The following is a 26,738-nucleotide window of genomic DNA, read 5'->3' as shown; positions in this document are numbered from 1 at the left end:
TGTAAAAAAAAATAGAGATGTTAACTATTCAAAAGAATGTCTTTCCACAAAAAATTAAAATGGCAGTCGAAAGCCAGATTATTTTGACTCAGGATGACACAGGACATTTTTAAGACAGCTCCCTAACTGCATATTCAGAAGAACAACAGAACTAGGCATATCCCTGACCAGATACCGCACTAACCACTTGAATTTCAACTTTGCACAAAAATATTTCTGCCCCTAATAATCAAAACTATTTGGGGCGGGGGGGAGGGACGAACAAACTGCATCCTGAGCAGTTACAGTTTTTGTCTTAATAATAAATTTTATGGAAAACTGACTATATTTTTGTTCCCATTCATGAAGCATTATTAAATGTGAGATAGAATTGCCTTTGAGCATGCTGAATGTATTTCAGCTGACACTACTATCTGTTTCAGTGATTTAATCCCAGGCTTCAGAGTTTTCACCAGTCACCCACAGGGGTCAGAAACGAATGTGTTTCCCCAAAGCAATGTGTAATTTCTGTCCTTTCCAAATCTGGGCTGGGGAAAGGACTTGGATTCAGTTTGGTTTCATTTTAAAAGTGGAAAGGAAATTTGACAACCTGTCAATCGCTATATTAGCTACCAAAAAAAGGTATATAGCAGGAGCATTCCGATCCTCTGCATATAATTAAGCTTTCTTAGACACCTGAGCAGGTACCACACTTTGGTTTAGAGGTGAATTCCCTTTGTTTTCCTGTATAGCGTGGGTGAAATAACTCCCTCCTATTTCATATTCCCCTCTAATTACATATAACATCTATAATAGCCCACACTTTTTACCAAATTAATTGAAGAAAAATATCTAATATTGTTATAGCAACCAAATTACTCAAAAGAATTATTTTTACTCTAAATCTTATTTTTCCTCATTATTTTAAATGCCTCAGAAATATATTAACTAGCTACAGAGTAGTTTTCAAGCAAGAAGGAAACTGGCAAGAAGAAAAAATTTTAAACTGATGCTTTGGATCTCAGATGCCCCACTAACTCAAAGTTCTGCCTCTTAAAAAGAGAATTAGTATACAATTTTTGCTGAGGAACAAGGTTGTTACGATTGTTAAACCAAATATATAACCTTCACGTTAAAATTTTACGGCCATACAATACATTAGTATTTCAGTTTTCTAACAAATGTTTTCTTCTAAAAAAATCCTTTCCAAGATACCAAATACAGGATGGAAAGCAATGTACTCGATTTCTGTGTAAGCATGCTAACCTGTTCTAACAAATAAACAAGCTCATGAAGAAAAGCTTCCTTAAAAAAAGAATTAAAGTCACGTTATTCTAGTGAAAGAAAGTACAGACTTATCCAGCTGTGACAGGGATTTTTTCCCCCACTAATCTAAAAATTTTGATGCAAACATTTAATATCATGCCCTGATTAAAAGAGGAAGTCAGACTGATTACTGAGCTGGGGAGAGTATTAGGTATATAAAACATAGTCATTGTATTCACATGTAATTCAAACCTGGTCTGGCTTGTCAACAAGAATAAAATATTTCACTAATCATGGACTTGATAAACGTTTCTCTAAAGCTATCATAAAACTGCTGTGAAATAGAGCTGAACTGGTAGAAATCTTAGAAGTTATTCTGTCTCCAAGAGATTACCGAAAGGATAATACTGTGCTCTGTATTACAGAGCATAATATTAAAGGAGCACACTTTAATAAAAAGTTTTGGTAACAGACCAAGGCAAACAAAAAAAGCATCAAGTTTTTGAAAATGCTAAACATACACTTACAGATACAGCCAGAGTACACACACTCGGCATCCTAAGGGAATGGGGGAAAGTAGTCCTTGCTGGTCAGATTTGCACAAGAAGTGAACTGCCAATGACATCTAAACAAGACAGAATTTCAGAAGCACTGAAGTTATACTGTAGTTATAGTAAGAACAATGAAAACAAATGGGTGTCCAACACTTTCACATATTTGATCTGTGTGCATATATCAGCTTATTTGAAGATTAAATATCTGCAGGCATCCTAATTGGGCAAACTTTGCCAGTAAACACTATTATATTTTAATTATATTCCTTAAGTAATGTCCTGGCTAAGCAGAGCATGAGACAGATGCTATCTAGTCTGCTTTTGAGATACTCTAGGTAAGGAGTTGTTGAAGAAGAAAAGACACTGCCCTGCAGTATCAGTACAGAAAAAAATTACTTGTATTGCCTCTTCTCAACCAGGGAGCTCATTCCAAGGAGAACTTTTCTTTTTACACCACCATAAGAAAGATATGCAACAGATTAGAATAAATCCAGTAAATCTTGTCCAACACTAATTCACAGAATACATTATGTTGGAAGAGACTCTCAAAATCACTGAGTCCAACTCTTAACCTAACCCTATCAAGTCCACTACTAAACCCTGCTCCTAATGTAATCTAACTTGAAGTGTATAATAATTCTTTCCCTATAAAAGACCCAAGATGAAAATCCCTTCAGATAACACACATGAATAAAAAACTATAAGATGGTAAGGCATGTTTGTTTTTTATTTATTTGAGAAAGTTAAGTCATTTCACTTTTGAAGGAAGTACTTTGAAGTCAGGAGCTTCACTGGTTATTTGAAACCATTTATTTCCTCCTACAGTTCCAAAGAAAACTGTTACACAAATACATTAGAGGAAGAAGGTGTATAATTTCATTGAAAAGCTATTTAAATTTCTTTAAAAGGAATTTTATGTCAGCAGAGATCTTTCAAGCACTTCCTTACGTTACTCGCTAGAACATATATTTTAATATTTATTTATCTTACTACTTTACTAAAAGAAAGCAACCACGGGGTATTATTTCACAGTACTAGCAAGCACTGCTCTATGGCCATAAGCACAAAATTAAATGATCATAGTGCCAGGAAAACACCAATGCCACTTCAATTTGTAAATATAGGAAGAAAATCCTCAACATCAGGAGAAGTATATGGTAAAATACTTATGGACATGACAGTTAAAAAAAAATAAAAAAAAAATCAACAACACAAAACCCCTTATAAACTAGACTGCATAATTCCCTAAGATACTACATCGATTGTTTTGAATGTGCCCTCAGTTTTCGTTCCAACATATTTCTTACTTTAGAATCAGTTATCACCGAAGTTACAGTAATATCTGGAGTTGTTTAGGACTTATTAAGCTATATATAACTTTAATATAATTTTGTAAATGTATTTCTTCCTGCTGAAATACATTTCTCAATGTGCAGTTAGGCAGCTTGCAGGGTTTTTATATTTTACTATAATTTCCTCCAACAATGCACGAAGCAACTTGATGTGGACAGAAACGGGAGATTTACAGCAATGTAGGTAGGTAGATATGGATGCATTTTAAAATGTTAAATACTAAAGGGAATACAGCCTTTTCAATGCCCAGAGCAAGAGGCTCTGGTGTAGAGAGACTTTATGCTCAGGAAGCTTCACTACTTAGAGTCCTACAGATGAAGCCTCTACTGAATTAGCTCCAAAGGGTTAAATTTTTACATGCAGTTGCCCCTGTCTCTTGATGAGGGTTCACCCATCCTGAAGCAGAAATTCAGAACAGGACCACCTTTCACTCTTTAGAGTGGGGTCAGGTGTTCAGTTTAAACTCCCTATAATAGAGGTTTAAGCTAAATCTCTGGATTTGAATGGGAGCAGTGACATTCATTTCATTATATTGATGGCTGTAGGTTAGTAAATTCCAAGAGGAGGACATTAATAAACAGGAGGTGGTAACAGGTTTAACATTTTAAACCACTGTGGCTATTTGCTAAATTAACAGTGTCCTTCTGATAGCAGCCAAGCTTCCAAAGTAGCTTGCTACTTGTTCTGTGGGACTCGCTCCCAAAAGGCAATCATTTACCAGAACTCACTCTACCAGCCAGATACCAGCAGCACACAAAAGAGTACACCAGTCCCATAAAAGGCAGCAGCAGGCTTAAAGCAAGGATGGATATAGCATCTCATGGTTAAACAGCAGATGTTATGGGGGAGGAGAATGTAAGCACACAGTCAGATTAAGTCAAATTGGAAAAATATAACCATGCTATTGAAAACAGAAAATAAAGTAATAAGAATTTAAATGCACTATGACTCACCTAATTTTTACTGTTTAGCCAGTAATTTACTTCAAAAGACAGTAATTTCTTGTTAAAAGAAAGGCTAAAAACCTTATTATGATGACTGCCTGACACTGCCCACTATAACATCCTATTTTCCAAGCTGCTTAGAATCTTCTCAAGCAATCTGGTGTGAAAGTTATATACTCAGATCTTTTTCAGAACTCTTATTTCAACCAAACTACTTAAGACAGTAACAAAAAAAAAACAAAACAAAACAACCCCACAGCTCAAAAAACAATACTCTAATGAAGAAAATTATCTTAGAAAAGAAAATAAATCCAAAACTTGCAGTATTTTCCCTGGAAAGGTTTAGCACTAGCATACTTTGAAGCTGGAATTTGAATTCTGGCCTCTATATCTTGGATGTACATTTTATCAGCCTTTCAGCAATAGGAATATATCCATGCTTGCAAGTTTAGGCAATGGGGGAAAATATACACAATCTTCAGCAAAGAGCATATGTTTTATCTGCTAATATCTCTACTAAACTTGATCCAGCCTGGAACTGAATAGAATGTTCCTTTCACTTCCAGGTGAACAATATGCTGGATCAAAGTACCAGAAAATAAAGCCAGGAAGCTGATTTATTCTTTCTAACATGCCACTAATTAAGTGGCAGCAATGTAGAAGACACTCAAACCAAACGTGGAAGGGGTTGGATTTCAACCTAAACCTTGCTGCACTTCTGACAACAGTCAAAAGTGGTGTCTGCCACAAAGGCAACTTACATCTGCACCGGAATAGGACGGGTGAACAGTGACTCCAACAGAGTGCTGAAAAGAACAATATGAGAAAAAAAATGAGGATTGTAGAGTAAAGAAAACAACAGTTGTTCAAGGAAGTAATCTGTGAACTCTAGCACAAGTAAGAGAGATGATGTATATCTTGAAAAACAGTGAAACAGAACTGACTGGCTGATTACAAACACTAGAGGTAATTGAGCTTACAAACACAAGGCAAAGGCAAGAAGGAGACCCTACAAAGAGTAGCTGAATTGGGAACGGAGAGAGGAAGCACTTCCAAATAACAGGAAAGATAGACAAAGATATCAGGTTTGGTATTGAAAAGGATATGACTTTAAATCAGCTAAGTTATCATCCTAACAAAAATCTTAAGTGACTAAATATGAATACAATTTGGATAAAACAATGTTAATTATGCAGTAGGTAAAAGTTACATTGCTAGTGACAAATTAAAAAACCCCACACAAGATGCTTTACTATCAAAGCACACCTTCCTCCAGTGCTCATCCTCTACAGTCCAAAGACATCCATAAAACCCTCAACATAAGCACATGGATCATACTATCTGGGGTTGATCCCTATAAAGTATGACAGAGTATTATTAGATACTACTAGCTCAAATAGCAGTGGTCTGCCCAGTGAGTAGCTTCCAAACCTCCTGATATGATTGTAATTATTATTTTTAACAGCTAGGAAACAGCACACAAAGTCCATTAGAAATAATTCTGTTTACTTGATGAAGTTAAGTTTAGAAATGATTGCTGAAGTACATTATGACAGTTTCACTGCATGGCTTTTATCACTTTCACCCCCACAGAATCTTTTTCTTGGTTCACGCTTATCAGGTCACTACTCAGTATTTTGTTTGTTCTTACTCATTGTGCCCCCTATCAAATAAATAACTAAATAAAATTACTGCATATAATGCTTCATTGAAAGCAGAAATTGATTTCCTCATAGGCGATTGTAGAGGCCAATTTACATCATAATGCTGAAATAGTCAAATACCATCTTCATTCCACTGAAGTAGCATGGTTATTATCCCTGTTAACAGATGTAATATTAGAACATGTGATTAAGGATTAATTTATTTACCAACCTCAGGTGCTTGATCTGAGATGGCCTAAAAGAAATTAAGTTCTTGTGTATCTTACACAGCAAATTATATGTTCAAAGATACCTGTACACACATCCCAACCCCCTTCAAACACAGTCAGGATTCAGACGCCTTCAGACAAGGTGAAATCTTTTCAGTTTTTTGCTCTATGTGCATTATATCTCTAAACTTACTCAGAGGAAACAACTGCCCTAGAGAATGGGTTTACTGCTGACCAACACAGATGGACTCCTCAGTATACAGGGCAAATGTATTCTGAGGAATGCTTCTGCAGAGGAAGAAAAAACCAAAAAACCACAACTGTAGAATGAAGAACTGTAACTTAACTAAGGCAGGCATGAAAGATAATCGAACTACAGTTGTTTCTTTCAACCTTAATTCTGGCATTTAACATTTGAGAATTTGACCTGAAACCTTAAAGTGACAATGATCTGCATGCAGTGGCAGAATCAGTTTCACTTTATTTACATGTGCAATCCTTCACATTACAAAACCAGGGCAAATAAGTCACTAATTGCTGTAGAAGCCATACCTTGCCATTTCTGGTATTTCTAGTGCACTCATTATCGTGGTTTATGAGAAACACAGTTAAACTACCAGCATCCTAAAGCTATCTTCCTTGTCTTTACAGACTTCTTGACTCTATACACTACAAAAAACCCAAGCCATTCTTCACCTACAAAATGCATTATTTTGCAGAATGCACATTAGACAAGTTAAAAGTTACTGCAAGTAGGTATTGGCTTAGATAATACTTACTCAAAGCCATTCTCAGTCCACTATTTTGATGACATGATACTCATGTGATAATGAAGATAAATCTAATAAACTCCCTTATTTCAAGGAAATCAGATCACCAAAAAAAGATTTTATCTTCATCACCAAATACTCCAAAGTCACTACAGATTAGGACCTGAAGGTGGGTAACACTGTACAAAGCACATATTTCAGAGAGATGAACTTTAATGGTGAATACTTCTAACTTCAGAAGGTCTACATTTTATAGAGAGTTTCACTACCTACACTGCTTTTTTACAGATAAAAGCATCTATCTACCAAGGCTTCCCATGAAGTGTTGCATTTCTGTCCACTGTACTGCCAACTAGAAGCTCCTTCCTTTTGGAGTTCTAATTTATTCTCTCACTCAGTGATTTTTAGCACAGTAAAACTATTCTTCTGCATACTTAGAGGTGCATTTTCACAATTTCAGGAGGAATATCAACCATATGAAATATTCTTTATTATCAATATTCTTCATTATTTTTACTTTTAACCACCAGAGATAAACAAAAGCAAATTTACACATGGTTTAAGGGAATCCATCCCACAAATGCAGCATACTGTGGCTTTACGTTAATTGTGCATATGTAATTTTCTATACAGTGGCTTTAAAAGGCACAAGGTGCAAAGATCCCCACAGCTTGTGGGAAATAATTCAGGTTGAAACTGGGACTTATAAATTATTTGTTACCCTTAAAACAAAAAGGTAATATTGCATGACCTTTGAGATAAGAAAAAGGATATGACTCTATAGCCCTAAAAAAAAAATACAGCAGTACCTCACACCTCAGAAACAAAACAGAGAAAAGGAACAATGAAAACAAAACCATGTCACTGTCTTCATATTTTACTCAAACAACAGTTCTTGGTCTAGATCCAGCCACGATATTATGTTGATTAGGACAGGGTGTAGGAGGTAGGAAGAAACCGTTTTCACTGCTTACTGTTTTAGAGAAAAAGCTGTAGCACTGCTGGGCAGGACTAAACAGGATGCTTCTATTTCTTAACCCATTCCCCAGTAAAAAACACCTCCTTGCAAAGCCTAAACTTATCTTTTGCTGTTAAATTAATCTGGCACATCATATACCTTATCTACTAACTAAATTAAACACTGGAAGCAGGGAAGCTTGTTCTTCCTTTCCCAGACATGCAGGCAGCATGTAATTCTAATAAACTAAATTCCTGCAAAGCAGGATCTTTCTCTTTGTATATCCTTGTTCTCTTTTCATGAGTTAGTTAATCCATTACCTAATTCATCTTGGAATCATCTTTAATTGTTAATAACGGAAAGACTCAGAACTCCTGTGCTGAGTTTACGAGCTCTCTTCTATTCTTACCCCGGCTGAATTTCTGCCTGGTGTCAGGTCACAGAAGATGAAGTCTACTTTTCTGCAGCTATGCAAAACCACCACTGACAAAGTCCAAACAAAGCATACTGTCACATAAAATGGAAAAAAAAAAGGCAATAGCAAATCGGAAAATGAAGGGGAAGAAAGAAAGGAGGGGGAAAAAAAGTAACTAGCCATGTGGGAACTTAAGGAGGAAAATACTTTTGGTCATTAGACACAAAAACACCTCAATCCAAATGCAGATGGCTTAAAGCCATGGTGGTGTGAAATTAAGAGAAGTAATGAGCACAGTAATTTTGCAGGTTTCTCCTATATGCTGTCCCACAGATAAAAGTTATCCTGACTGCAAAATCTTAAACTTCAGTATACCAACAGCCTGGCTTCACAGGCTATAAGCACAAAGATCCCTTTGCTTAAAAAGGAGCTAGAAGTTTGATACCTCCATCTTTGACCCTGAGTAAAAGGGCTCCTAGTCTCCCAAAATGTATTTTTAGCAGTATCATATAAAGGAAACCTTTGCTTCTTTTTCTGAAAAAGCAAAGTCAAACAAAAAGTAAGTATCAGATACAGCTTCACAGGTAAAAATGGAAGTGAAAAGGTAATTGCTTTTCTCAATAAACTGAGGCAAGGTCTTCAACCCAGGAAAGAAATGAAGTAATTTTAAAGGCTTTATTCTGTTTATATTTGACTTAATAGTAGAACACAAAATCAGAGCACCTCCATCAGGACACACAGTGGAGAATCTTTGATTAAAGTTATTTTTCCAGTAGACATTCTGAAAATAAAGCAACCTTGTACAGACTTCACCTTACAGCCACATTTCTTTGTATTGATCAACATATTAGACCGCTTATTATGGAAACATGAAAGGCAGACCTGGAGTAAGATACTTCCCAATGGCTGACCAGAAGAAAATATTTCTTATCAGGCTTCATCTTGCCAATAGGATGGTCTCACTGCCGTCTCTATTCCCATACAAATGTTCTTCCACTATCAGATATCTGAGGGACACCTGGAAGCTCCCTACATAAAGCATTTTGATATGAAGAAGCCAAGCCAAACAGTATGTTGCAACTCAGCATCTCCACTTAGTATATACAGTCTCTGTACAGGTGTTCAATTAATATTTACTAAACATTTACTGTCAAGGTACAATTAGATCTTGATACAAGGAAGAGCTGCAACACTGAACATGGGCTTGGCATATAGCCCCCAATTTTCAGGTCATAAATAGGCAAAGTACTCATCAACTCTCTCTTTTCAACAGAACACAAAGCCCTTTATTTCCTAAAAAAAGTATAGATGTTTCTTCTCAAGATTGAGTTCTGAATGACAATACTGCAGAAGATCTGCCAAAACATCCCTCCCCTTGTCCAGTTTCACAGAAATATACAGTAAGTTCTGAAGACCACATACTTTCAGCAAAGGAAATGGATGAATGACGCATTTAGGCATGGCAACACCAATAGTCTTTTCCTCTGGAATGCAACCATTATGGTCGTAAGAAAGACTCTTATTTGTCTAAGAGCAGTTAAGAAGTCTATTTTATATAAATACTTAAAAATAAAAACAAGGCACAGAATCACTACTGCTGCAATGCCATCATATCCAAACACTAGCCAGGCAGCCCTGTGAAAGCCCCATGCCTTAACTAAAACCTTCAGTCCCACCTGAACCTCCACTGTTCAGCAGACCCCCCAAAGTGCAAGACCATTCTGCACTCCCTAAAAACCATTTCTTGAAAACATGTGTGAGGTAAATTTGTCTCACCAGAAGTCTTACACAGTGCACTAAAGAGTACAGCTGGAACTGTCTGACAGATTAAGCATTTTAGGGTAAAAATAGAACTTGATTACTTGATGTAGCTCACAGAGTTTGGTTTTATGCGAAAAATCTGATCATTAACCAAGAAACTTAAAAGCGTTATTTTTATTTATTAAGGATATGCAGCATGAGGGAAACACAATGAGAACAAAGCAAGATGATTCTTACTGCACACAATTTCCCCAGAGTTAGTCCTCTTGCTGAAGCAGTTCTTCATTCACTAAATGGAACAACTTAAGGGGACAGCCAGGGGCTCCAATTTAGAGTAAGAGTTCTAATCTGCCTTATGGGAGCAGCTAAAGGACCTATGGAAAAATGTTTGTTTAACAGTAATTTGCCTCAACTATAAATGGAAGCAGAACAGAACTGACATAGTCCCACAATAACAGTTTGTGCTGAACAATAACAGGATACTTGCATTAACAGAATTGTGCTCTACTTAGGAAGCAAAAACAAGTGACTATACCAAACTGAATTGGTACAACCATTTATTTCTGCAAGATGCCCTTCAAATGTCTTGCTGAAGACATCATTAGGGGATATGCTGGACTCTAAAGAGAGGAAGTTTTAATGCCTGAGGAAACACCTGTATATATGAAACTTCAGGCTCGTTTCATGAGGTCATTTTGCTAAGTTGCTTTAGATTAAAGCAACTCTTATATCAGCTTTCCAGTCTGGTGCAATCAGTCTAGATGCAAAATGAACCTTTGGAAATTCACCCTTCAGGAAAAAAAAAGTCTATGGCTATTCTCATCTTGCAAATGGCAATTACAGTGCTTGACTACCTGTCCAACAGGATGCTGACAGTTGCCCAGCAGGTGACTGACTTCAACCCACAGTTTAAGAGTGGAAAAGTCTACAGTAATCTTTCCATTACAAAAAAGTAGCCTAAAATGAAAGTACACCTACTTTTTCTTATTCTATGAATAAATCCCAAGGTAGGGTTAATTCTTCTAAAGAGTATGCTACAACTTCAATGAAGGTAAAGGAGAACAGTCAAAGCCCTCCTCACTTGCCTTGATGACGCAAGACCTAAGGATGGTATCACAAATGACATCTCACAACTCAGCTATGGGGTTTTCTTCCTTCTAAGAATTCTACTTCGAAAAACTCAAAGACTGTTCTAAAGCTGGTATAAGACATGCTTACAACAGGAAGAAAACTTCTAGTAGAGCCCTGTAGTATCCTAGTACCACACAATGTCTATAGTTCTTTTTAGATACCCATTGCTTTGTTTTGGATCCTTGAGTCAGTACTTGTACTAAGAGAAAAAAAATTAAAAAAACAAGCAACCCATGCCAGAAAAAAAGACCAGCAATCAAAACCGAAATAAAACACAGTTATGCAGTGTCTGATAATTGCCAGAAATGTATATGAAACAACCAAGATCACTAAAGAAAAGACTAAGCCACCTTATGACTCACAATGAGCAAAGGTTCTTCCACAAAGTCTCTTTTCATCAACTAAAAAATAAACTTACAAGAATATCTGCGATAATGAGGTGAACATTACTTTATAGAAGTTTGGAAGAAATCTGTCAATCCATAAATAAGAGCAATATCTGTTTATTATCACAAAGTACTAAGAAATAAAATAAATTAAAAGAGTGCCTGAAGGAATCTTCTGAAGTAATCCTTCAAGTGAATAATTAAGAGGGAAGACTCGACTCTTAAGTTTAAACTGACAGTGGTTTATTTGGACTTATATTTCTAAGTTAAAGCAGAATACACAATATCTGAAATGTAATCTATATACAACACAAAAAGGTATATGTTTTTCCTTAGAGATTATTTCATTGAGAATTTAGAAGACAAACTACTTGAAATGAACTAAAATTACACTAAGTCAGGGATAAAACTTCCACTCAGAGACTCAAAAATAAAAAGAAAAGTCTCCTCTTGGGAAAAATAGGAATACTAAGAAAACTCCCAAACATTTTAAGACTTACTGACAAGGCCTCTTCCATATTCTCCTACAGGGAAAAAATGCTGTGCACTGCAACACTAATAAAAACAATCAGTTCTCTAAGACTCGATGTAACTTTTTACCTTCTTGGTAGAAGTCTACTTTCAGATCCAATTCACATGCTTTTAGCAATAAGATCCAACACCACTTCCAGTATTTTCAAGCGGTGTTAGGTACACTGATTTAGTCAACTACACATCTTCCGTGAGTTAACACAGAAGGCACAATGGAAACAGAGTTAAGATAAACACAAGAGAAAAACCTGAAATCAACTTCTTTATGGATAAAACAGTGCTAGAATTAATACCTCTATTAATGCTCCAAAGAGCTTTTGCTGACTCTAAGAAAGAATCAGACTGATTTGCAACTCAGCTACAAACCAGAAATCACACTCAGAGCAGAGCCTAAAACACATATCCACCAACTCGCTCTAGTCAGGTATTAAAATTTATTCTACTAGGCCGGTACATGGTGTTTACATACAATTCAGAAAACAAATCACAAAGCTAAGGTAGATGTCTGACCATGGGCCAGAGTAAACTGACCCCGCAATAGAGACTAGAAGCTTGGCCAAAGGCCATGAGAGAACAGTGGTTCAGAACAGTATAGTTGAGTTCAAAGATCTTTCTTAGCACTTCCAAACTAGGATTCAGAAGTCCTGTGAGAAGACTTGGGCATCCTACTTTGTCACCCTGGAAGGAAGGAAGGTGGTGGTGGGGGGGGGTGTTGGATCTTTGCAAGAAATACTTTAGTAAGACTAAATAAAGGATCAAAGAGGCACAAGCAAACAGGAAAAAACCTGAATAAACTCAGTCTGAAGTTGTTCTCATGGGGAACAGTCGATAAATGCTGTTAATTAAGAATGGGGGGGGAAAAAGCACACACATTTTCCACCACAAAAGACTCTACCCAACAGCCAAAAGAATTCAAGAGCTTGTGTTCTTTCACAGCTTGATAATATTCACATAAAACAACTTTTCCTAATGCATATATTAATGCTAACTGGGGATCCCACAGCTAAGGGAGTTTTAATGATTCATTTACTAATGGAGAGACCAGAATTTGCACATGCTACGAAGGTAAACAAACACATCTGTCAAGCATCTTCTTTCCTCGTGAGCCTCAACTAGCACAATTAATCAAAATCTGATGATTGCTCTGCATAAGGAATGTGTCATTTGTCTGACAGATTGAAGGGGAAGTGGAGAGAAGAAAACCACACTTACACATTTCAACTCCTTCTTTAAAAATGATGACCTGATGTCCACAAACTCAATAATAGCTGACAACAAACATAACAAACAGAATTCAGCATTTTACAAACGCTGAATTGTATAAAATACAGCTGAAACTCTGGCATACTTCAAGAAATATGCACACAGAAGAGTTACACATACGTAAGCCTTTTACTGAACTCGTTTTTAAGATTAGCATTATTGTCATTATGCAAAAGTGAAACTTTCATTTTCTGGACCAAACAGGCCTAGTTCACATGCAATTAAAAATAAAAAAGTGCTTCGTCGGCTTTATGAAAGCTTTAAGTATTTAAATGTTTACAGTTAAATAATGGTAAGATTTTGGAAACTGCAAAGTAATGTTATACAGCTGTCATTTCTAAGCACTCGAGTGAATTCTCTTAGCTGGGCAATTCAGAATTTATACTTCAGTTTGCCCTGGATATTAAACTGAAAACTTTCTTTTCCGATTAACTTATTAAAAAACACTTCATCAGATACTGAAATATGGTTCTTTGGCTGACAAAAAAGCCTAATTATAAAAAAACCCAAACACTGAAGGAAAAAAAATAATTTAAAAAAAAATAATTTATTATTTGTTTTGTCTACAGAATTAAACCCTGGAAGAGCCATTTCCCAAATGGCTCTCTGCTTTTTAAAAAAAATGTTGTTCTTCATGACAATTGAGATAAAGTACTAATCAGCACCAAATGATAAAACTACAGTATTTTAACAGAAAAAAGATTTCTTGTGCTCCTAACAGAGAAACACAGGCACATATACAATAAGCGACCACAAGGATGTGAAGGCTTCAAATTTTGATTTCTCTGCTCAGCAATAACAGCATTCTATTACTCTCCCCTTGGCATATGCCCATAACTCCACTCCACTACCACCCCTTTGGCAAAGCCCCATTTCTTTCTGTCAAGAGACAGTGCTGGAGCAAGAGGAGGAAGGGAAGGACTCACATGCAGCTCACTTATATGCACGCTAGCTTTTCGCTTGCTACCAAATCTTCCCTATCTTTCCAAGGTGCGCCTGCAGTAGGTGTTGTGAACAGCACACTACCAGGTGGAAAATTCCCAGCTTTCCAGAAGGACCAGTGCAAGGAAAACACTCGGCAAGGGTGCTGGCTATCACCACTGGTGGTCCCCCACCGACTTCACAGCCGAGACGCACTGTCCCTGGCCACTCCAAACTCCTCCACTCTTCAGACCCTCCGGATCCGGGGTGGGCAACAGACTCCGGAGAGGTCACCTAGGAACTCTCTGGGGGGCGGGTGCGAACGCTGCCCCCGGGGTGCGTTGCAGGCGCGGGAGCCGCTCGCGCTGCTCTCGCCATACCCAGCTCTCCTCGTGCCCCGCAAGTCCAAGTGCCGGAGTTCCCAGGGCCCCGGCCCGCTGCCGGGCGGCGGGAGCGCGGCGCCGGCCGAGTGGCCCCGCGGCCCACCCGGGCGACAGCTCCTCGCCGCACAGCCCGCCTGGGCCGAGCGGGACCCACCCGCGGCTCCGCGGCTCCCCCAGCCCCGGGGACGGCTGTGCCCCCCTCCTCCGCCGCGGGCCGCTCGCTCCGCCCGGGGGGAGACAATGGGCACGATGACTTCACCCTCCAGCAATGTGCGGACCAGCGGGGGACGCCGCCGACTTCCCCCTGGCCGCCGGGACACCCCCGGGCCGCGGCTCCCGGGCCCTCTCCCACCCGGGCTCGGGCCCCCGCCCAGAGGCGGCTCCGGCTCGGAGCCTCCGCTCCACCCCTCACCCGCCGCCACGCTCAGGGCGGCGGCCGCCGGCAGAGGCCCGAGCCGGGGGACGCCGCCACCGCTGGGCCCCTCGGCGCCGCCCGCCCCGCCGTGCACCCACCCCCGGTACCTGCGAGTCGACGGGAGGAAGGGGCGCCGCTCCGCCCGCCCGAGCCCGGCGCCGCGCAAGAAACGCCTCAGTGTGTGTGTGCCTGTATCTGAGAGTGTGTGAGTGAGAACGGAGGGGGCGGTGCCGCCGGGGCGGGGCGGGGCGGCGCGGGGCCAGGGCCGGGGCCGGGGCCGGGGCCGGGGCTGGGGCTGCCCGTGGAGGGAGGCGGTGCCCAGGCCGTCGGTTTCCGCGACGCGCTGAGCTCAACGCGCACGGCGGTGCCGCCCCTCGCCCGCCCCCGGCGGGGCGGCCCCGGCGGGAGGGAGCGCTGTGGACCCGCTGTGGGGACGGGGCCGCCTCCCCATTGCCCGCTCCGTGCCGAGCCCGGCTCGGTGCGCGGGGCCGGCGTGGCGGGTGCAGTGGCCCTACCGCGGTGGCGGGGGACGCTGCAGTGCCGCCGGCTTCAGCAGCAGCACGGAGTGCAGTGTTGTATATGTTGCAGTGTACAGTTCCGTGGGCTTCACACCCATGAGAATGGAAGAGCGCTAGGCGAGGAGTGAACTGTCGGGGCGTTTCAGTAGAGTTGTGCCGCTGAGCGCTGATTAACTCGCCAAGAAGGCAAAGCCTTGTTTCCGTGCTGTAAGATGCAGACCTTTCTTCTTTTCGCCACCTTGCCATTTGAAACAGAACCCGCCTCAGAATTTGCCCAGAAGCTTTTCCTTCCTGCGTGCCCCTGCCCTGCATGTGGCTGCAGTCTGCCCTGGGCTGCGTCCGGCCGAGCTTTATGGCTCACTTGCCTTGGGTTCGGGTTTTCCGTCTCCTTTTACTACCGACCTTCACGCCGTCTTCCCCGGGATTCCCTCTGTCTGCAACGCTATCGTAGCTACTGCTCTCTCCCACAGCCTGCTCGCTGCCCCTGACCTCCGGTTTTGGCCCGACTTCGAATCTCCTCTGACTAGTTTAAGGAATTATTTGCGTACACTACTACTACATTGGATTTAAGTCGAGTGCTGTCTTTTTTAATTTGTTTATTTTTTCCTAGTTAATCATTCACACTATATCATGTCATCTCGGAATTCTCTGGAACTGGAGTTAATACTGTGCTTATGACTGGTGGTTCTTCCATTAAGCTGGTATGAAACCTGAAAACTTAATCTGGAAAAAAGTTATTAATCACACAACCTGCATATAACATGTGCAAAGATAGTAAAATGAATAAAATGTACCATGCTTTTCCTGCAGGATTTGCAATGTACCATTTGTTAAAGGCTTGCAGGTACGCTTACCTTTATTTATGTGCATAGTTCCATTTAAGTCAATAGGACTACTTCCAGTACATCAAATTAAAAGTAAATACAAGTCATTCCATGGTGAGATACTTAATCTGAAATGACAGAATAGGCAATTACAACAAACAGGGAGGGGAAGTGGAAAATAAGGGTAACAACAATGAGATTATACTGGAATTTTGGCATGTTGCATACAAACCATGCCAGTTCCTTCTGTGCTTGTAGAAGCCAGCAGGTAGGTAAGTTGTTTAGATTCAGATACATCAAACATACATGGCACTTAAGGCATGTAAATGGTACCATTGTATTCAGCTGGGTAAGATATACAGAAATATATTACATAAACCACTTGCAGGGTGAAGTCTTGGCTGCTTTGTTATGTATGGGATTTGATACAGAGAAAGGGAACTAGTTCATAAAATTAAGGGAGAAAAAGGAAAGGGAAGAATCGAGGTGCGTGAAGGAAAGAAATAAACAGAGGAACAGAAAGACTAGCATATAGAATAGCATAGTAGGATAGTGAGCAAATTTTTACTGGAATAGGAACAGCAAACCATTTACCAACTCAGATGTGCAGCTACCAATAAAACAGAAACCAGCAACAAGAAATGCAAAGCAACGCAGTAATGTGTTACTTTCTAAATGTCCAGAGGGATTTAGCAAATTGGTACAAATATTCTGAAATATCTTGGCTAATGCTGGAGAACAGGAGGGAACGGGAGCCCAGGTGTTTTAAAATTCTGCACTGGGAGATTGAGCAGCCACTGTGGTGGTCAGATGGTTTTTCCTTGAAGCTGATGGGGGACAAAGCAAACCTCCAGCCAGCCACCCTCCTGAGAGCTTGGCAGCAGAGGGCCTGCAGCCAAGTAGGTGATTTTCATCAGAAGTATTCAAAATAGTCAATTAAGAAAATACAGAAAGCATGGGGAGGAAAGAGAATCTTTTCAGCACGAGCTGTACACCAAAACTCACAGTAGTTTGTTTTGGTATGTCGAGAAGATATGTTTGTTTGCTTGCTTGCTTGCTTGGTTCTTGTTGTAGAACACAATGACAAAGCGGTATTAAGGAAAAGTAGGGGCTGCTCAAACTCTGTAACAGAGGAAGCACCTCATGCACACTGCTTTTGGTGAGGCATACAAGATTCAAGAAAGCATACAAGCCTGTCTTTCCAAAATACTGTCCTGACTACATCTAGAATTTAAGCTTTCTGGGTATTTAATTCAGCTGCTGGCAGAAAAGTACAAAGTATTATATCAGAATACAAAAATACTGCCCTCCAAACAAAGCGTCTGGTATGTTCTGAGGAGACATAAGCGTGCTGTCAAATGGGGAAGGGCAAAAATCATATCAGCATGAAGAGAGGTGAGCAGACAGGGCTGAGGAAGGAAAGTGCTTTTTCTATCAGTGGTAAGGAATGGAGAAAGGATATCACATGAACAACCTCATCTTAATTTTGTGTATCCTTCTCATAATCTATGTTTGTATGGACTGCTGCCCTCAGTGAAGTTTTAATGTTTACATATGAAACACTGATATTACATAACACCCCACAGGGTTGAGGTGCATCCAGGCTCCGGGTGTGGCAGCAGAAGCCCCAGGAGATACTGCCCCTGCTGCCATGAACTGTCTGTTTGTGTGTGCAAGGGAAGGACTCGTGTGTCTGAAAACCCTTGTGTGACCGAGCAGTGAGCCCCTGCCAGGGCACCACTGACTCTTGGCCAACTGGCCATCCACCAGGACCCCAGAGGCCATTTTCCAGCACTGCTATGCAGCATGTCATTCCCAGTCTGTCCGTGCATCCGGGGTTGCCCCATCCCAGGGACAGAATCTGGCAGAAGCTCACTTCTTCCAAATGGACCCCTGGTGGCCTAGTGGTTAGCATGGAGGACTCTCACTGCTGCGACCCGGGTTCGATTCCTCGGTCCCCCGGGCAGATGGAGCCCGTTAGCCCTGTGAGGCCATCCATCTATGAGAAGGTCACTCTAAACAAACCTACGTCCTGAGGACCTCACTGCCATTGTCCAAGCTTGCTTGGCCCCGGCAGATGAACCTTAGGATTAAAGGGTGGGCTCAGTTCAGCGCAGGCTGTGTCTCACCTAAAAAATCCATTGCGCAGGCTGGGAAGGTAAAAGACCTTTCCCCAAATCTTCGTTCGCGAACACTGGCCATTATTATTATTACATATGAAACACTCCTATCTCATATGGTACTGTAAAATCCAGTGCCTTGGACCAGAATTTAATGTGTTGGTGGTCTTTTGTATGAAGTTACTGTGGAAGAGTATCAAATATGATGGGTAAATGTCTCCATGTCTCTGATCCCACATCTGAGTCTTCCTTAGGAATCTTTATCTGAGTATTCAACCATCATCTTCAACAAAAATTGACAAATCCGAACTTTATTTTTGTATAGGTAATTTTATATTTCCTGCAGCCTCTGTCATCATCTGGTCTCCAGGCCATCATTTTTAGGAGAAAAACTTATCCCCAACTTTCCCCTTTTGACACATACATTTGTGTCCTTGACCTTTCTTTCATCTTGTTCTGAAGAACACTCTTTGTTGGGGGATTCACCACTCTCCTACATTTTCCAGCTCAGCTGTCTCACTGATTTATTTTTTTCCTGGAGAGTTTATTTTTAGCACCCCTGATTTTAGTGATCTGTCTTACAGTGTTGCCCCACAGATGGCTGCATTTGCACAAAAAGCATAGCAGAAGATTGATGTGGCAGCAGAAAAAAGTTGCATAGGGAAGGAAGAGAACTGTCTAGATCAATTTTGCTGCTGGAGAAAATGTAGTATGGAGATGCATTCTGACTTACAACTAAAGAAAAAAGGATAAAAGCCTTTAATGAATTAAAATATCTGCAATACCCATTGATAGCAAAACATTCTTTAGATTGGGCATACAAAAATAGGCAATACTAATAAATATCACTACATAGCTGATAAATATTATATATTAATATAGCTAAGAGACAAATTGCATGGGACAGGAATAAGTGTTGAATACTGTCAGGTTTCTGTTTACCTGTTGTGAAAGATTATTTGCTATGCACTGATTGCCATCAATTGTGTTGAGTGCAGTAGATAAAAAAAAATAATACAGGTGCACCATGATGACAAGGCTAGGATAATGGATTAGTGTCAAATAGAGCTATCTAATGTAGATGCAGTCTCACTGATCCAAGTTACAAAGTGGAAAGGTACCAGTAAACAACGTGCAAGCTGAAAACTTTCCAAATTTTTTGGCATGTCATAAAACATTAAAGGTGAAGGCTTCCATAGCCATTTCAAGCATCTCAGATATCTTTGAGTTACATCATCTGATCTAATCAGTTTCTGTAGTAGTCAATAAAGAAAAAGCAAAGATAGAAAATTTACAATATATGGAACTACAGTCCCCAGAACATACCTACTACATGAAAGAAAACCATTTTAAATAAATTAAATAGTGTTATTTTCAGCCCCAATGACAGAGAATAGAAATAGTTTGAGAAATGTGGGTGCCTGAATCCAAAAATGTTGCTCCTGAGCGTATATCAGATGTCACTCAATTTATAAGTCTCCAAAAGTCTGAGAAAGACTGCTATATTAGCTTAACATTTCTTGAATGCCTGAAACTCTACTCCTAAATGTAATATTTACATTCTGGAGTTGAGGAGTTGCAGGATGCAGGAGTGATACCTGTGTATTTTCTTGAAATTAGGTGTCCTGACTTTTTTAAAGTCTGTTGGTTATCGCTGTCAGTATCCTTAGGGAAACTTCAATTTGTTAGAAAAATAAATGAAAATCAACTAAGAGTTATACTGTGAAAAGAAGCAGATTATAATTTCTGTTGCACAACACTGTCTCCATTCTAGTCCCCTGAACTTTCCTCCTCTGTTAGTCAGAACAGTCTGAAACTTCTGTTTTTCTGGGTTGAGAAGTTATATGCTTATTCTCTGCCCAAAGGTGAAATTGTTTCTGGAAAGCTTGAGCAAGAATGTTTTTGCTCATTTTAAGTGTGAGAACAGTGGGGTAGGGGGAAATGTTGCATAAAGGTAAAAGTGCTTGAGGGTGTTCTAAATAACTTTTTCATCATGATGAGGAGATGTGAAGAGATTAAAGTCATGATGGAAATAACTATGCTTCAGAAAGACCTATACTTTTTCTAAAGTTGGTCTCAAATCATTCAGAGGGTTCCTCAAGCAGCATATACAGTCCATCTTCAGCAGAGCCAGAGAGCATTTAGATTTGCCCTTCCCTGCTCTCTGGCTCTGCAGGGTAGGACTTGGCTGCAAGGACCTGTCCCCATCACCCTGCCCTAAGCCAGACAGCTGGAGGACACCAGGACAGCCCCAGCCCTGGACAGTCCCAGCCCTGGGTATCAGGTACCTGCCTAGGGACTGGCTGAGGCCAGGCTGGGACATGAGTCCACAGGTGTGCCTGGCTCGGTGGGACCCATCACTGGGGCAGGGGCTGATGGCTCCAGGCGTTTGAAATGGTGTCCTGGGCCGTGAGCAGGGATCTCACATCCTTATGGAGAGACTCCATGTGGCTTTGTCATGGTAACTTCAAGAGGAGCTCACTGAAGCAGAGCTCTGGCAGGAGCATTGCTGTGTGCAGTCACATTGGAGGTGGAAAAGGACAGAGTCGGGGAGGAGTGGTTGCCTTTAGCCCCTGCATAGAGGGCACATGATTTCTGATGCAATGGCTAAGGCTGTGGGAGCCAACAGCAAGCAGCAATAGGACACAGAACCTCTGTGCAGGGAGAGCTTTCCAGAAGTGCATCAACCCTCCTGGCTTCACTGGGGTAAACAGGCCCTTTGTAGGGAAGAGTCACTTGGTCTGCATGGGGAGCTGCAAACACAGCTCTGCCAGGTTGTCTGGCAATTCCCTCTTGTAATAAAATATCCTGCAGCCACTGCCAAGGGCTGGTAACAGCAATTTCCATGATCAGGAGCACCCAACTCCAATAATCTCTCAAACACTTCCCAAGACTTCAAGCCCATTTTGTGGCACAGAAAGGGTGGTGACTGCAGTGCCATGAGTTTACCCAGGAACGGTATATAATTAAATCTTTGACAGAGAGCTCTAAATAGTTTTGATTCATTCAGTAGGCAGCATATCAGGACATGCCTAGATGGGCCATGATGCAACGTGACTGGAAGATAACTGCTGGTCTCAAACGTCCCTTCCAAGTGCAAGAGAAGCATCTGAAGCAGCCAAAGGTTTTCAGTCTAGCCACCACTCAGGCTACAGAGAAGAACTGTCAATAAAGACCATTGAGGTACTGCCCCAAACCTTTGACAGAGTTTAGCTTCTGTCTACCAAGCTCCTTCATTGTGCTGTTTAAGCTGGTGCTCACAGAAATACACTTTTATCTAGGGCTTACCCCTAGTTCCTGATACCTCTTGCAGATATTTGGGCAGTTGGCTTCAGAGAACGGCTCCCGATTCTGCTCCCAGTAATGCTCCCAGAATGCAATCTGCAAGGGGTTGAGGCAAGACCCTGGATCCATACACAAGGTTACTGTGCTGGCCCTGAGGATACAGATATCTTCAGGAGCCATGTGCCAATGAGGACCTCAAGGACATCACAGCAGAGGAATGGCAAAAGGGCTGTCTCCAGCGGTACTTTCATCAGATGCAGATCCAGCCCTGATGAGAATCTTTTCTCCTATATGTACAAGAAAGGGAACTGAACTGGCAAATGAAGCAGTGAAACAGGTCTCCCAGGGAAGCGATGGAGTCACCATCCTGGAACATGGTTTAGTGGTGGAATTGGCAATTCTAGGTTCACAGCTGGACTCAGTGATCTTAGAGGTCTTTTCCAACCTAAATGATTCTATGATTCTATGATTCTCTTATCTATGAAGTGTTTGGGCTGAGACTTCAAGGGCAGACCCTGTGAGCTTCAGGCCTGGAGAGAGAGGAAGGGAGAACTTCCCACGAACTTCTTCCTTCTAGGTTCCATAGCAGTTAGCCTGCACACTTAGGGGGCTTATGAGGGGTGAGAAGGCCACAGGAGCTTTGTGCGAGTCCTCTCTTCTTTTAGTTTGCTTGAAAACCAACTTGCTTCATGGGTAAAGGGGCATTTTGAATAGCTTTTTCAACCTTTTAATATTTGTTTTGGAATCTGAAGTACTTCTCTTTACTTTCCAGCTCCTCTCTATATTCTTGAAGCCTTTGAGAGCTCAATTTCCTGTCTGCACAGAGATGAACCAGCCACCTTTACTTGGTGAAAGAACTGATGGGTTCTGGACCTATGAAAGGCAAGAAGTGAATCCACTGGGTTTATTGGTAAGGTCTAGGGTTTTTGATATCCGTTAGCCGTTTAACTACATAGTTGGCAGAACATTCCTGGGAATATCTCAGATTGGCTACACACCATGGTAACTGGGAGAGGATCAGCTCTGTGCTAATTGTTGAGAATGGGCAATGGGTCTTTATCCATGACACCTTCCAACCCTCTGGATTGCCAACAACCTTCTGGATTATCTATGGGATGCTCCTCTGAACCACATCTTGCAGAGTCTTGTCCAGTTCAGTCTTTTTATTATGCTTAAAAACATAGGACTAGAGAACATATTAAGCAGTTGGTACACAGGGGACTTTATGTGCATTTGCATTAATGGCAAAGTGAGGAAAATGCTGTAACATGTTTCCTTCTCCCTGCTATCCAACAAGGCCCCCAGGAGCTGGTCCTCCATCCAGCTTCACCTTTGCCATGCTTCAAGTGGAGTGCTTCGGCTCTTGGGTGGTGTGCTGACTGTGCCTGTCCTTCTCAAGAAGAAAACAGAACTGATTTAAAATATATTTAACATATGTTTGAGGCCAGAGTTGTTAATTTCTAGAACCAAGTGTTTTGAGTTAGCCTTTTACTTTTTTTTTTCCCATGCTAGAATTTACCTACTGTACCAAAGTAATCAAGTCAGGAATCAGAGGATTTGGCTTCTCTGAGGACTGTGTCTGCCTCAAATTCTGCAGAAGATACTGTGTGTGTTAGTGTTGCTTCTTTTTTTTCTTTTCCCTTGGCTTGTCTTCACAGGGTTTCTTTCCCTTGATTCCTTTCTATTTTTGCATTAGATCAGCGAAACACATGACACCTAAGACTTCACTCACTGTGCCCCCTGCTCCACCCCCTGCCCTCAATTCTGTCCAAGATATACGGACAGAGATTTCCTCTCACCCCAAGGGTAATGAGTCACAAAGTCTGGATGATTAGAAGGAAGGGTTAGGGTTTCACCTGCCTTTTGGGAGATCATTTTCTCCCTCAAATACCATTCCTAATCCTACACTCACTGCAGATTGCACTGTATCACAAGACTGGCAGAATTGAGTCCTCTCTGGAGACTACAGTGCTATGCGTTGCTTTATGGAAGGTGTTTCTGCACCACATGTATCCCTAAAGGGTTGGAACTGACACTTGACATTGAAACTTGTTTAATTTTTTTTTGTTTCAAGTTTCGATAAAGTTTAACCACTGAGATAATCCAGGTTTCTGTTTGAAGCAACAAAAGGGCAGCCATACTGCTCAGTGAGCAGGCTCTCTGATGTTGTGGGGTTTATCTGTAGTGCAGGCTATGTAGATACATTTGGGCTAGCTCTACATGGGTTCAGCTGGCTGTGCAAGCACAGAGCCCAGTGAGGAGCAACAGATCACCAGCCTTCCAGGCTGTGAATTGCTCTGTGCTGTTGCAGCATTACTGCTGACACTGAGTTCGTTGAGATCTTGAGATCCTACTCTTGCCACTGCTGCTTGATTTTTTTGTCCTTCGCTTCCCTAGGGATTGCTGTGATTATGAGATTTGGTATAAAATTATTCTCTGCAACAGTAACTAGCAACACACATCTCTGCTTATGTGAAGGTCTTTCTGCAATGTCAGGAGTGTGTGTTTCAAGCTTTAGGTCATCCCAGTTCACCACCTAATTACCTGTCAGGTCTGGGCCATGCAATATAGAATCTGATGTTACTAGTGACTGGAATTCATTATTACACCCAGATACTTAGCTGACATATAGAAAAGGCTGGATGAGTTTATGATCAATAAGGAATTCCCATAACTACAGAGCCGTAGAATACAATAAGCAAATGATGCAACCTATTAACCATTAACCAGGGAAGAATTTGCACCTCCACACATGTATTCAGTCTTCAGAGTGGAGCAATTCCTCTGAAGCTTCTGATATTGCCTGTTACTAGAGACAGGGCTCAGTGGAGTAATTACCTTAGTCATGACGACAGCTACTCCAATGCCATCAATGGAAATCCTTTTCATAGTGCTGAATTACAGCTTGACAGCAGCGATCTCATGACACACTCCTTCTGATTCCCCACCTGCATTGTGACAAATGTTTTGCTTAGTTACATGAAAATAATATCACTGCCTAAGAGGTAGACAAAATGACAATGAACTTATTTTTATGAAATCTTTGGATTCTTTGCCGTCTCCTATTTGCTTTCTGTATTTTTTTTTGTTTTCCCTTTTGAGGGATTCTAAATTTATTGGGACAATCTTTTCATTGCTTGCAACTTCCCATTGCTCTGGTGGGATTGCTTTCCTGTTTGCAATTTCTTTCTATGTCCTACTAGAAGTTAGAAACTGGTGTCACCATTAATATTTTACTAAGTTGTAATTGCCACCAATGAAACACCTCTCCACCCCAAAAGTGAGTTTAACATAGTTATCGAAGGTTTGGAGAGATGCTTGCTCCTTTTAGTTTTGTTGACAAAAAAAGGAAAAAGTCTCCAGCTCACAAATTGGCTTCCTATTATCTGTTGTAGGAATGCATGAAGGCCAATTTTTTGAATTAATTTTTTTCTTACCATGGTAAAACACTTGGAGCCTGAGCACCTGAATTAGAACATGAAGGATGTACCATAAAGTTCTGAAGAATGGAGATACTTAAACAGTTTATATTCTGACACTGAAGACATAGGTAAGTGTAAACATTTTATCATATATCCAAGGCAGGCCATTTTCCCATGACATACTGTAGCCTCATGTCAGCTAGTCTAAGAAGAAGACATATGAATCACCTGGCTGCATCTGTCCATCTTCTTTCAGTGTAGAGAAAGCACAGATTATGATCTTAGATTCATCCTTACCATTTGAACAGTTAAGATTAGGTAAGATGAATCCTTCCCCCAAGTTAGCCAAATATCAGAAAAGATATCAAATGTTCCTTTCTTCCTTCCTCCACAGCATTATTAAAAATCTAGATAGTGATTTTTGCATAATGATTTGGTATAATAAATGCTCATACTTAAAAGAAAAGTACTAAGTTTAGTCAGTGATGATAGCTTATATAGCTTAATTTGCAAATAAACCCTTATCCCATTTCTCAGATCCTTAAACCAATTTTTCCACAGCTGGAGGATTCTGTCAGCCAGACCACAACAGGCAACTGGAGGGAAGCAGTGAGGGCTCTTTGCAAGGATTTTTTTTTTTTCTGTACAAAGATGTGAGGTAGCCAGTTGGTAGCTTTTATTCTTCTTTATTCCATATGAAACCTCGATTTAGTGCTTCTGCAGTACCAGGGATGTGTAAGGGTCAAGCCAAGGGACTTGTACAGCCAGGTCACTCAGTCACTGAGTGTGCCCCATGTGGGCTTAAAGTATGTCAGGACTAATGGAGGGTTAGAATAAGGAGAATGAGAAAGTGCAAGATCACAGGTCTTTGCGCCATACTGAACTGTCATTTTCACCCTTTTCATAGAATCACCCTCAATACTGGTAGGTTAGGAAGAGCCCAGAAAGGCTCTCAGTGCTGTGCCCATGATGCCCTGCTTTCTTTTTCTTGTACTGCTAAACAAAATAGAGGATTCATAAATAGAAACGCTGAATATAGACTGCAGGAGATTATTTTAGCACAGTATGAAGACACGATGCCAGTAAACCTGTAATTTGAATATATATTTTTGTTGCAAGATCTAGTGTTCTGTGTTACACAGAGACACGCAAAAATGTAACAAGGGCAATGAGGCTGTCAGTTGTGGCCGTCTCAGTAGTATTGCAGAATTCTGAAGAAGATGACAAAATGCTGCATTCAGTTGAGAAATCAATTTAAGCAGAATGCTTAGAGAAAATAGGTTGTTATCTACAGAAAAGGGGAAGTTAAGGGCAAGTGGAACTTCACTAAATTATGCCTTGAGTTGGAGAAAAGAGAGAAGTTCTAAGCCACAAATGGAGTTGAGCTTAATCAAGTTGAGCAATTAAACTTGTTGAGCTAGTTAAATTGCAAGAAGAGTAATCCATTATACCTAAATATTAAGTTTCCTGAAACTGAAAGAGATACCGGCAGAATATAAGGTACTTACCAATGTCAAAGAAATAGTCACAATAATTCATATATAGAATGAAGTAGCAGCGCAACAAGAAAACCATATGTAATGTTTTAAAAGAAGTTTGGCAAATATTGGGGCATCCAAACTGACTAGTGCTCTTATTGCTAAAGGAAAGCACCTATATGTACCTT

The 26,738-nt window shown here is 40.8% G+C and overlaps 1 protein-coding gene and 1 long non-coding RNA gene across 8 annotated transcripts in view; one reads left to right on the top strand and one right to left on the bottom strand.

The window, feature by feature from the left end:
- The window catches only part of RNF19A (ring finger protein 19A, RBR E3 ubiquitin protein ligase), a 55,940-nt gene extending 40,823 nt beyond the window's left edge, over window positions 1-15,117 (bottom strand). For 2 of the 5 annotated variants that reach the window (XM_027692316.1, XM_027692321.1), the window contains exon 1: window positions 15,011-15,117. The gene's annotated coding sequence lies outside the window, so the exon portion shown is untranslated. The other 3 variants (XM_027692317.1, XM_027692318.1, XM_027692319.1) reach the window with 3 other exon arrangements.
- On the top strand, window positions 14,995-19,225 carry LOC113971878. 3 transcript variants are annotated; one of them, XR_003535685.1, is made up of 4 exons: window positions 14,995-15,108; window positions 16,032-16,122; window positions 16,232-16,338; window positions 18,950-19,225. It is a non-coding gene; the product is annotated as an uncharacterized LOC113971878 (long non-coding RNA). The 3 variants fall into 3 exon arrangements; XR_003535686.1 differs by lacking the exon at window positions 14,995-15,108 and adding an exon at window positions 15,405-15,628; XR_003535684.1 differs by lacking the exon at window positions 14,995-15,108 and having other exon boundaries at window positions 15,407-16,122.
- Window positions 19,226-26,738: the final 7,513 nt, after the last annotated feature.

The sequence above is a fragment of the Neopelma chrysocephalum genome, unplaced genomic scaffold (genome assembly GCF_003984885.1).
Source record: "Neopelma chrysocephalum unplaced genomic scaffold, ASM398488v2 Primary Assembly neopelma1_86, whole genome shotgun sequence".
Classification (NCBI taxonomy): Eukaryota; Metazoa; Chordata; class Aves; order Passeriformes; family Pipridae; genus Neopelma; species Neopelma chrysocephalum.
This window is presented reverse-complemented; position numbering and strand designations above follow the sequence as displayed.